The sequence below is a fragment of the Psammomys obesus genome, unplaced genomic scaffold (assembly GCF_907164565.1).
Source record: "Psammomys obesus unplaced genomic scaffold, mPsaObe1.curated_primary_1811, whole genome shotgun sequence".
Classification (NCBI taxonomy): domain Eukaryota; kingdom Metazoa; phylum Chordata; class Mammalia; order Rodentia; family Muridae; genus Psammomys; species Psammomys obesus.
Window position 1 is genome coordinate 36,755 of NW_026590628.1, and position 11,686 is coordinate 48,440.

General features: G+C 43.4%; 1 pseudogene; it reads right to left on the reverse strand.

Annotated features, from left to right (window-relative positions):
- Positions 1-8: 8 nt before the first annotated feature.
- LOC129677400 (mRNA turnover protein 4 homolog) lies at positions 9-8,307 on the reverse strand (annotated as a pseudogene).
- Between the last annotated feature and the right edge of the window lie 3,379 nt (positions 8,308-11,686).

Below are 11,686 nucleotides of genomic sequence, written 5' to 3' on the forward strand. Positions count from 1 at the left end.
TCCTAAAGTCAGCTGCCATCCTCCTCCGACTCTCCCTCAGACTCAGGCGCACTCTCAGGCAGGTCCATTTGCTGCAATCTTCTGGTCTGGGCATCCCACATGTATTTGATGGTGACTCTGAATTCAGCCATCTCATACCCAAAAAGCTTCAGGACACAGGCCTGCTCTGGGGTCGGCACATCACCCTCCTTGCATATTTCATAGTCAGATAGCAGGGTCATCACACCTTCCTTGAGGGCAGTGGGCAGGCCCTGCTGCCTCTGCTGTGGCTCTATGGAATGAGGGAACTGCTTCAGGGGCCCTAGATCCAGGCTCACAGTTAAGTTGCTTTATTTCTGGCTGGAGCAAAATCCATTTCTGTGTACTTACTTGGTCAAGAACTCATTTACCTCCTCGTTCATGCAGTTGGTAAAATGGAGGCCAACTTCACCTCCCAACTTCTTGCTGACCTGATGCAGGTTGTCTTCGTATTCATCAGATGGCTTCTACCCCAGGCCACCATCATCACCTTGTTTTTGCCAAAGAACATCTGGCTGTGCGTCCAGGCATTTTGATGTCCTTCAGCTTGCTGTTCCTCCTGTTGGACACAGAGAGAATGAAGAGGTACTTGTAGGTATCCACGCATTTCCAAAGCTCTTCTATCATGTTCTGCTCCAGTTCCAAGGCTTTCTTGGCAGTTTTTGTTAGGGAAAGAAAGACAATAAAGAGACTTTCTTTTTTTTTATGTTAAACTTTACTTAAAATCGCTTTTATTTTTTTAAATTTTTTATTAATTACACTTTATTCATTTTGTATCCCCCCATAAGCCCTTCCCTCTTCCCCTCCCAACCCCACCCTCCATCCCCTTTCTGCATGCATGCCACTCCCCAAGTCCACAGATAGGGGAGGTTTTCCTCTCCTTTCTGATCTTAGTCTATCAGTTCTCATCAAAATTGGCTGCATTGTCCTCTACCGTGGCCTGGAAAGGCTGCTCCCCCCTCAGGGGGAGGTGATCAACGAGCAGGCCAATCAGATTATATCAGAGGCAGTCCCTCTTCCCATTACTATGTAACGCACTTGGACACTAAACTGACATGGGCTACATATGTGCAGGAGTTCTAGGTTATCTCCACGAATAGTCCTTGGTTGGAGTATGAGTCTCTGGGAAGTTCCCTGTGTTCAAATTATCTTGTTCTGTTGCTCTCCTTGTGGAGTTCCCATCCCCTCCAGCTCTTACTAGTTCCCACTTTTTACATAAAATTCCATTCACTCTGCCCATCAGTTGGCCATCAGGCTCAGCATCTGCTTTGACAGTCTATACTGCAGAGGCTTTCAGAGGCCCTCTGTGGCAGGTTTCAAGGTTGTTTCCTGTTTTCTTCTGGCTTTCAGAGACCCTCTGTAGCAGGTTCCTAGGTTGTTTCCTATTTTCTTTTTCTTCTGATGTCCATCCTCTTTGCCTTTCAGGATGGGGATTGAACATTTTAGTTAGGGTCCCCTCTTTTGCTTAGTTTGTTTAGATGTACAGATTTTAGTGGGTTTATTCTATGTTGTATGTTTATATGAGTGAGTATATATCATGTGTGTCTTTTTGCTTCTGGGACAACTCACTCAGGATGATCCTTTCCAGGTCCCACCATTTACCTGCAAATTTCATGATTTCCTTATTTTTCATTGCTGAGTAATACTCCGTTGTATAGATGTACCACAGTTTCTGCATCCATTCTTCAGTTGAGGGGCATCTGGGTTGTTTCCAGCTTCTGGCTATTACAAATAAAGCTGCTACCAACATGGTTGAGCAAATGTCCTTTTTGTGTACTTGTGCCTCTTTTGGGTATATGCCTAGGAGTGGTATGGCTGGATCTTGAGGAAGCGCTATTCCTAGTTGTCTGGGAAAGTGCCAGATTGATTTCCAGAGTGGTTGTACAAGGTTACATTCCCTCCAGCAGTGGAGAAGGGTTCCCCTTTCTCCACAACCTCTCCAGCATGTGTTGTCCCTTGAGTTTTTCATCTTGGCCATTCTGATGGGTGTAAGGTGAAATCTCAGGGTTGTTTTGATTTGCATTACCCTAATGGCTAATGAGGTTGAGCATTTCTTTAAGTGCTTCTCTGCCATTCGATATTCATCTACAGACAATTCTCTCTTTAGCTCTGTTCCCCATTTTTTAAGTGGATTACTTGGTTTGTTGCTTTTCAGCTTCTTTAGTTCTTTATATATACTGGATATGAGTCCTCTGTCAGATAAAGGGTTGGTGATGATTCTTTCCCAATCTGTAGGCAGTCGCTTTGCTTTGATGATGGTGTCCTTTGCTTTAGAGAAGCTTTTCAGTTTCATGAGATCCCATTTATTGATTGTTGCTCTTAGAGCCTGTGCTGTTGGTGTTCTGTTCAGGAAGTTTTCTCCTGTACCAATGAGTTCTAGGGTATTCCCCACTTTTTTTTCTAGCCGATTTAATGTGTCTGGTTTTATGTTGAGGTCTTTGATCCACTTGGACTTCAGTTTTGTGCAGGGTGATAAGTATGGATCTATTTTCATTTTTCTACATGTAGACATCCAGTTGGACCAGCACCATTTCTTGAAGATGCTATCTTTTTTCCATTGTATGGTTTTGGCATCTTTGTCAAAAATCAGGTGTCCGTAAGTGTGTGGGTTTATTTCTGGGTCTTCTGTTCGATTCCATTGATCCACCATTCTGTTTCTATGCCAGTACCATGCAGTTTTTATAACTGTTGCTCTATAGTACAGCTTGAGATCAAGGATGGAGATACCTCCAGAAGATCTTTTATTGTAGACGATTGTTTTAGCAATTCTTGGTTTCTTGTTATTCCATACGAAGTTGAGAATTTTTCTTTCCAGGTCTGTAAAGAATTGTGTTGGCAATTTGATGGGAATTTCATTAAATCTGTAGATTGCTTTTGGTAAGATGGCCATTTTTACTATGTTAATCCTGCCAAGCCATGAGCATGGGAGATCTTTCCATCTTCTCATATCTTCCTCTAATTCTTTCTTCAGAGACTTGAAATTTTTTTCATACAAGTCTTTGACTGGCTTGGTTAGGGTTACACCAAGGTACTTTATGTCATTTGTGGCTATTGTGAAGGGTGTTGTTTCTCTAATTTCTTTCTCAGCCCTTTTGTCTTTTGTATACAGGAGTGCTACTGATTTTTTTTTTGAGTTAATTTTGTATCCGGCCACTTTGCTGAAGGTGTTTATCAGCTGTAGGAGTTCCCTGGTAGAGTTTTTGGGGTCACTCATGTATACTATCATATCAGCTGCAAATAGTGATAGTTTGACTTCTTCCTTTCCCATCTGTATCCCCTTGATCTCCTTCAACTGTCTTATTATTCTAGCAAGGACTTCCAGCACTATGTTGAAGAGATATGGAGAGAGTGGGCAGCCTTGTCTTGTCCCTGATTTCAGTGGGATTGCTTTAAGTTTCTCTCCGTTCAGTTTGATGTTGGATATAGGCTTGCTGTATATCGCCTTTACTATGTTTAGATATGTGCCTTGTATCCCTGATCTATCCAGTACTTTAAACATGAATGGATGTTTTATTTTCTCAAATGCTTTTTCAGCATCAAGGGAGATTATCATGTGGTTTTTTTCTTTCAGTTTATTAATATGGTGGATCACATTGATGGATTTCCATATATTGAACCACCCCTGCATACCTGGGATGAAGCCTACTTGGTCATAGTGGATAATATCTTTGATGTGTTCTTGGATTCGGTTTGCAAGTATTTTGTTAAGTATTTTTACATCAATGTTCATAAGGGAGATTGGCCTGAAATTCTCTTTCTTTGTTGAGTCTTTGTGAGGTTTAGGTACCAAGGTGACTGTGGCTTCATAGAATGAGTTTGGTAATGTTCCTTCTGTTTCTATTTTGTGGAATAGTTTGAAGAGAATTGGAGTTAGCTCTTCTTTGAAGGTCTGTTAGAATTCTGCGCTGAAGCCATCTGGTCCTGGGATTTTTTTGGATGGGAGACTTTTGATGACTGCTTCTATTTCTTTAGGGGATATAGGACTATTTAATTGATTTACCTGGTCCTGATTCAGCTTTGGTAAGTCAAATCGATCAAGAAAATTGCCCATTTCATTTAGATTTTCAAATTTTGTGGCATATAGACTTTTGAAGTAAGTCCTAATGATTGTTTGGATTTCCTCAGTGTCTGTAGTTATGTCCCCCTTTTCATTTCTGATTTTGTTGATTTGGGTGGTGTCTCTCTGCCTTTGAGTTAGCTTGGCTAAGGGTTTGTCGATCTTGTTGATTCTCTCCAAAAACCAGCTCTTGGTTTCATTGATTCTTTGAATTGTTTTATTTATTTTTAATTGATTGATTTCAGCCCTGAGTTTGATTATTTCCAGCCGTCTACTCCTTTTTGGTGTGTCTGCTTCTTCTTTTTCTAGGGTTTTAAAGTGGGCCATTAAGTTGCTTGAATGAGCTGTCTCGAATTTCTTCTTGAAGGCACTTAGTGCTATGAACTTTCCTCTTAGCACTGCTTTCATTGTGTCCCACAAGTTTAGGTATGTTGTGTCTTCATTTTCATTGAGTTCTAGAAAGGCTTTAATATCTTTCTTTATTCCATCCCTGACCCAGCTGTCATTTAGTAACAAGGTGTTTAGTTTCCATGTGTGTGTAGGCATTTTGCTATTTCTGTTGTTGTTGAAGTCCAGCTTTATTCCATGGTGATCAGACAGGATACAAGGGATTATTTCAGTCTTCGTGTATCTGTTGAGTCTTGCTTTGTGACCAACTATATGGTCTATTTTGGAGAAGGTTCCATGAGGTGCTGAGAAGAAGGTAAATTCTTTTGTGTTTGGGTGTAAAGTTCTGTAAATGTCTGTGAGGTCCATTTGATTCATGGCCTCTGTCAGAGATATTGTTTCTTTGTTTAATTTCTGTTTTCTTGACCTGTCCTTTGTTGAGAGTGGGGTGTTGAAGTCTCCCACTATTAATGTGTGGGGATCTATATGTGGTTTAAATTTTATCAATGTTTCTTTTACAAATGTGGGTGCTCTTGTATTTGGGGCATAGATGTTCAGGATTGTGATGTCTTCCTGGTGGAATTTTCCCTTGATGAGTATGAAGTGTCCTTCCTCATCTCTTTTTATTAATTTTGGTTGAAAGTCTATTTTATCAGATATTAGAATGGCTACTCCTGCTTGCTTCTTGGGCCCATTTGTTTGGAAAGTCGTCTTCCAACCTTTTACCCTCAGGTAATGTCTATCTTTGTGCCTTAGGTGTGTTTCTTGTATGCAACTGATTGCTGGGTTTTGTTTACGTATCCATTCTGTTAATCTGTGTCTTTTTACTGGAGAGTTGAGTCCATTGATGTTGAGAGAGATTAATGACCAGTGGCTGTTAGATCCTTTGATTTTGATATTGGCTGTGTTCATAAGGTTGTGTGCTTGGTTGCTTTTTGTTTTACTGTAGTAAGGTTATTTCCTGTGTAGCTTCTTGACAGAAGCTAATTTTTTGGGGGTTGTATTTTCCCTTCCAGTGTCTTCTGTAATGCTGGGTTTGTGTGTAGGTATTGTTGAAATTTGTTTTTGTCATTGAATATCTTATTTTCTCTGTCTATGAGGACTGAGAGTTTTGCAGGGTATAGTAGCCTGGGCTGACATCTGTGTTCTCTTAGGGTCTGCATGATATCTGTCCAGGCCCTTCTGGCTATCATAGTCTCTGTTGAAAAGTCATGTGTGATTCTAAAGGGTTTGCCATTAAATGTTACTTGGCCTTTTTCCCTTGCAGCTTTTAGTATTTTTTCTTTGTTCTGTATGCTTACTGTTTTGATTATTATGTGGCGGTAGGATTTTCTTTTCTGGTCAAATTTGTTGGGTGTTCTGTAGGCATCATGTATTCTTATTGGCCTCTCCTTTAACTTGGGAAATTTTCTTCAATGATTTTGTTGAAAATATTTTCTGGCCCTTGGATAAGGGAGTCTTCTTTTTCCTCTATTCCTATTATTCTTAGGTTTTGTCTTTTCATATTGTCTTGGATTTCTTGGACAGTCTCTGTCAGGAATTTTTTGGATTTAACATTTTCTTTGACAGATACATCGATTTCTTCCATTGTATCTTCTACACCTGAGATTCTTTCTTCCATTTCTTGTATTCTGTTGGTTATGCTTAACTCTGTAGTTCCTGTTTTCTTCCCTAAATTCTTCCTCTCCATTGTTTCCTCCATTTGTGTTTTCTTTAATTTTTCTAGTTCTATCTTCAGGTCTTGAGTTGTTTTGTTTACTTCCTTCACCTGTCTGCTTTTATTTTCCTCTTTTTCTTTTAGTTCCTTCAACTCTGTCTCTTTTATTTCTTAGAGTGATTTAAATATTTCTTCTCTGAAGGCCACAAGCTATTTGGCTGCATCTTCCTGTATTTTTTCACGGATGGCCATAATCTGCTTGTCTTTATCTTCCTCCATTTCTTACGGATAGCCATGATCTGTTTGGTTTTATCTTCCTCTAATTCTTTACGTATTTTGTTTCCTCTATTAACCTCTTCATCAGCATAGATGTAAGGTCATCTTCTTGATTTTCTATTATGCTGGGTTGTCCAGGGCTGCTCGCCCCTGGATGGCTGGGTTCTGGAGATGCCATATTGCTCTGTCTTTTGTTGGTTGAGCTTTTAGGCTGACCTCTACCCATTGGGATGATTTAGGTGTTGGCTGTTAGTTTCTGTGCTTCCTGGAGTCCTGAGGTAGGGAGAATCCCCTTGGCTGGAAGATGATTTTTCCTGAAGGAGTCCTTCTCTGCTTTTTGGTTATGGTCACTGTATGGCCAGTGTTTCTCAGGAGTTGCCACTGCTCACCTCAGGTTTGTAGCCCTGAGTAGTAGCTATGGTCTATGTTAGGCAGGGGGGGATCTCCTCTTACCCATAGAAGTTCTCAAGACAGCTGCCCCACTGCTGGGTTTCTTGTTATAAATTTAGTTTGCTGCTGCTCACTAAATTTCCAGGTACAGTCCTCTTGAAGGACCTGCTGATTCCCTAGCTGTGGGGTTTTCTCCCAACAGGGAAACTCAGTCTGTTATCCTGGGGCACACAGTTCTGTCTGGAAAAGTGAGAGGTGCACTCAGCAAGTCTCTGGGCCAGAGGCTGAGTGCTCTGCTCTGGACCTGGAGAATGTGCACCTAGGTTGAGTTGGCACCTGGGGGCGCTGCTCTGGTCTGGAGGCTGGGTGCTTCACTCTGGACCAGAAGCTGCGTGTCCCTGTCTGGGATGGCAGCTGCAGGCACTGCTCTGGTCCAGATGCTGTGGGTGCAGCCCTCTTGAATGACCAGGGATTCCCACAGTTTTGACAGTTTAGCTAGGAATAACTGGTTGATTCTTGGCACAGTATCTGAGGGCTGCTGTAATGGCTCTCTGGCTTTTGTAGGTCTGAGGATGCAGCTGTGTGTCCCAGTGCCCTAGGGGAACTCAATAATGGCGGCTGAGCACAGCGCTCCTGCTGCATTAGAGCCTAGAGTCTGTGTGAATCCAGGAAGTGTTTTGGTGCTGGGTGTCCTAAGCATTAGAGCTGATGATCCCCTCCGCTGGGGGTTTCCTCCTGCCAGAGACACCCAGTCTTTGCTTTGGGGACCACTGTTCTGTCTGGGGTGGCGAGTAGAACCCACAGGCACAGATGCCCGCTTGTGGCTCCGCCTTTCTAGCCGTTCGGAGCCTTGGCTGCTGCCTAAACTGGGTAATTTTCCCTAGTCCTTTTCGGGGTGGGGGTGTCGGCTGAGTGCTCTGAGATCAGACCAGCCGTTTCCCTCCCTGTGGGTTTGCACCTGCCAGTGAAATGCAGTCTCTGGTGCCTGGTGCCCTGGTGCCCACAGTTCTATCTAAGGTGGCGAATCAGGCGCGCAGGCAGGGCTCCATGCAGGTGCCTGGGTCCCGGCTCTGGGTCCGGGCTGGCTCTTGGGGCACCCGCGGAACCCGAGTCTTTTCCAGGGGATGTCTGGGTAACCTGAGGTTGGTCCCAATTGTTTCTTGCTCCGTGGGGTTATCTCTTGACGGGGAAATCCAGTCTACGGTGTTGTGGGCCCACAGTTCAGTCTGGGACCATGACCAGATCGCGCTGGCGGGTAGTTCTGGGCTGGCGACCAAGCACCTGGCAGAACTGGGATCTCTTCCACCGTTTAGCCGGGTGAGTTAAAGCTGATTGAATCCCCCACCGTGGGGTATCCTCTCACCTGTGAAACACAATCACTTGTGTTTTATGGCCTCGAGTTCTGATTGCTGGTCACTGTGCCAATCCTGCTGTGCTGCTCCTCAGAATGAGAGTCCTCCCGGTGCTGCCATCTTGCCCCGCCTCCAAAAGAGACTTTCTTGTCTTGCGTAGATTTGGGCATTGTGGTAAAGACACGTGGGGTGGAAGACCCGGCAGACCCTAGCGTTAAATTCTTAGCGGTTCTCTTGGATGTATAGGATAAACTAGATAACAAATATAAAATAAAATTTCATTTTATATTTGCCTATAGTTCTATGTTGATTAAAAAAAATGTGGATTCGTGGATGAATCACTGAGATGACTGAAGCAGACCGAGGCTTATGTACAGCTGCCCTCTATTAACACCCAGCTGGGCATTTACTTGGCAGGCAAAGAACACAGAGATTTTTTTTAAATAAAATAAATAGTTTAAAAATAATTGGTTGACACATCCCTCCTATGAATTGATCATTCACAGGGAGGGGAGAGGGGCTCTTTTCAGCTTCTATGTGACATCATGTCCTCCAGAACAACAGTGTTTTCAGATGACTTTGTAGCTGTTTCATCCCTGCCTTTCCCCAGAACAGGCAACATTAGAGTGGCCAGGCTGTGAGCATGTCACATTTCAGTTCAGGCTGGGATAGGATGTTATTCTCTAACTCTAGGAGCTTCAGTCTCCTTAACTAGGAATTCGTGCCATACTATGTGCCCTATCTACAGAGCAAAAAAGATCAGGATGCTTGTTCAAACGTTGTGATCCGTACATGTTTTATATTTTTTTAATTAAATTTTTATTTTTTACATAGATTACATTTTATTTGCTTTTAATCCCAGCTGTAGCCTCCTCCTTCATTCCCTCCCAATCCCACCCTCCCTCCTTCATCTCCTCCCACTCCCCTCTCAAAGTCCACTGATAAAGGAGGTCCTCCTCCCCTTCCATCTGACCCTAGCTTATCAGGTCTCTTCAGGACTGGCTGCACTGTCCTCCTCTGTGGCCTGGCAAGGCTGCTCCTCCCTCAGTAGTGGGGGGGGATGTCAAGAGCCAGCCATTAAGTTCATGATAGAGACAGTCCTTGTTCTCCTTACTAGGGAACCCACTTGGATACTGAGCTGCCATGTTTTATATTCTCAAAATGCAATTCCACAAGCCTGCCTTTCATTCACACTGAATATTAAAGCTTGCAAGACGGGCAGTGGTGACACAAAATGGCAATGGTAGTGCCAGTTGAATCCAGGAGGCAGAAGCTGGGGGATCTTGCTGAGTTTGAGGACAGCCTGGTTCACAGAGCTAGTTCCAAGACAGCCAGGACAGCTACGCAGAGAAACTCTGTCTCCAAAAACCAAAACCCACAAATGCATACATACATACATAGGTATTTTTAAAAATAAAATAAGTTAAAAAAATTAAAGGTTGCTGTAGACTTTTGTCCTGGAGTTCTCTGACAATATGAACTGCTTAAACTAGACTTGTACCCAGGTAGTCAGCAGGCAGCCTCAATGCTCTAGGAATATCAGTTTTGCCTTCCATCCCCACCCCCAAGATGGGAGGAGGGCGATTTACACGTGAGCCATCGAATTACAGGACTCATTTTTAAACTCTATTTTTGGTGGGGTTTCTTAGAGCCTTTCCCTTCCAACGTCCCAACCCTAAGTACAAGAGAGAAGCTTAGTGAGAAGTGGGGGCACAGACCCGTTTATGGTACATGGTCACTGTGTTCTTTCAGGGCTATCCCGACCTCTGTCAACAACAAACGCAGCTAGCAGTCTCCTCCACGCCACTGCGCCCCGAAGCATCCCTCTCCGTCTGTCTGATCCAAACTGCCACAGCATCAGTCTCTGGTCTCTTCACCACATGTCACCACTGCACATCACGCTTTCTCTTTCTGGGCTCTCCTAGTTGTATCCTCAGAGCCCTAGACCACGCCCCTCTCTGGGCTGCACTAGGCAAGCCTTTACCAGCTGTCAAAGGCCAAGCCCTGCCTGTGACAAGTATCAGCTTTGGACAAACAAAGCCCAATTAAAATCCCACACTTGGGATTAAAACAAAAATGTATTTACATAAAATAACTGAGTTAAAAAAAAAACTTCCATTATATTTTAGAGAGGAGAACACTGCTGTAAATTATTAGCACATAATGAAACAGGAGGCAGCTTTTATGGCAATCACAGCAAAATCATTCACAGTGTAAATGAACAAACTTAGAATAAAAAAGTTATCAAGTCAGGGATTAGAACATACTAAAGATACATCTCAATGTACAGATTGCCTTGTCAATTCTATCCAAAGCTTTTCTGTCTACTTGTCTGTCTGGGTCTGAACTGCCTAGCTCTTTTCAGCCCTCTGTTCCTTTTCACAAACTTCAATGATCAATTTTGGGACAATTAATAAGTGATGTCTCTTTTTTCTGACTGAAATTAATATTGTCAGAGGAGAAAGGCATATTATAGATTCTTAAAAGTCCATTAGGAAAGTAAGGTTTTTTCCTATTTTTCTTATTTTTTTCTCCTTCTTCTCTCATTACAATACATGCTGACCACAAGCTCCCCTCTCCCTCAGCTCCTTCCAGGACCACCCCAACTATCCTCTCCCTGAGATCCACCTTCCTCTCTTTCCCTCCCTCTGTAGAGCAGGCCTCCCAAAGATATCAACTGACTACAGCATAACAGGTTACAATAAGACTAGGCACAAATCCTCATATCAAGGCTAGATGAGACAAACTAGTAGAAGAAAGAGGATCCCAAGCCCAGGCACAAGAGTCAGAGATACTCCGCCTCCCATTGTTGGGAGTCCCACAAAACCGCAACCTAAACAACCACAGAATGTATGCAGAGGACCTAGCACAGACCCTTGCAGGCTCTGTCACTGGTGCTTCAGAATTCTGTGAGCCCCTATGAGCCCTGCTCAATAGATTCTGGGAGCCGTGTTCTCCTGGTGTCCTTGACCCCTCTGTCTCCTACACTCCCTCCTCCTCCTCCTCTTTCAGGGGCTCCCCAAACTCTGCTTTGTCCTGGATTTCTGCATTGACCTCATGGCAAAAGTATCACATAAGTAGTTTTAAAAATAGATTTTGTAGGGAGGACCAGTGGGAGGGGAAAGGAGAAGAGAGGGCAGTAGGTAAAAATATATGAATATACAGTGACAGACCGAAGAAACTGTCGTAATTCTACTCATTGTTTCACACAGCAACATCGACAACAAAGCAGCAGAGAAAAAGAGGGTGGGTGCCTTTGCAACATGATAGATGGGTCATTTCTTGCCTGCCTCTGTCTCCCGAGTGCTGGGATTAAAAGTATGTGTCACCATGCCAGGTTTACTTTTTCGAAAGCAAAATAAGGAGGTAGAGATGAAGAGACGTCTTTTATCTGAGAGGACACCACTCTCAACTCACTGCCAGCACGCACATACACACCCAGGAAAACCCAGTGGTGCATGTGTGTGCTCTGCTCCGGGAAGCCTTGCTCTTTCAGAAGGCAAGGGAAGGAGTCTGGGAATTGTAGACATTTGGCAAAATGTTTTTTTT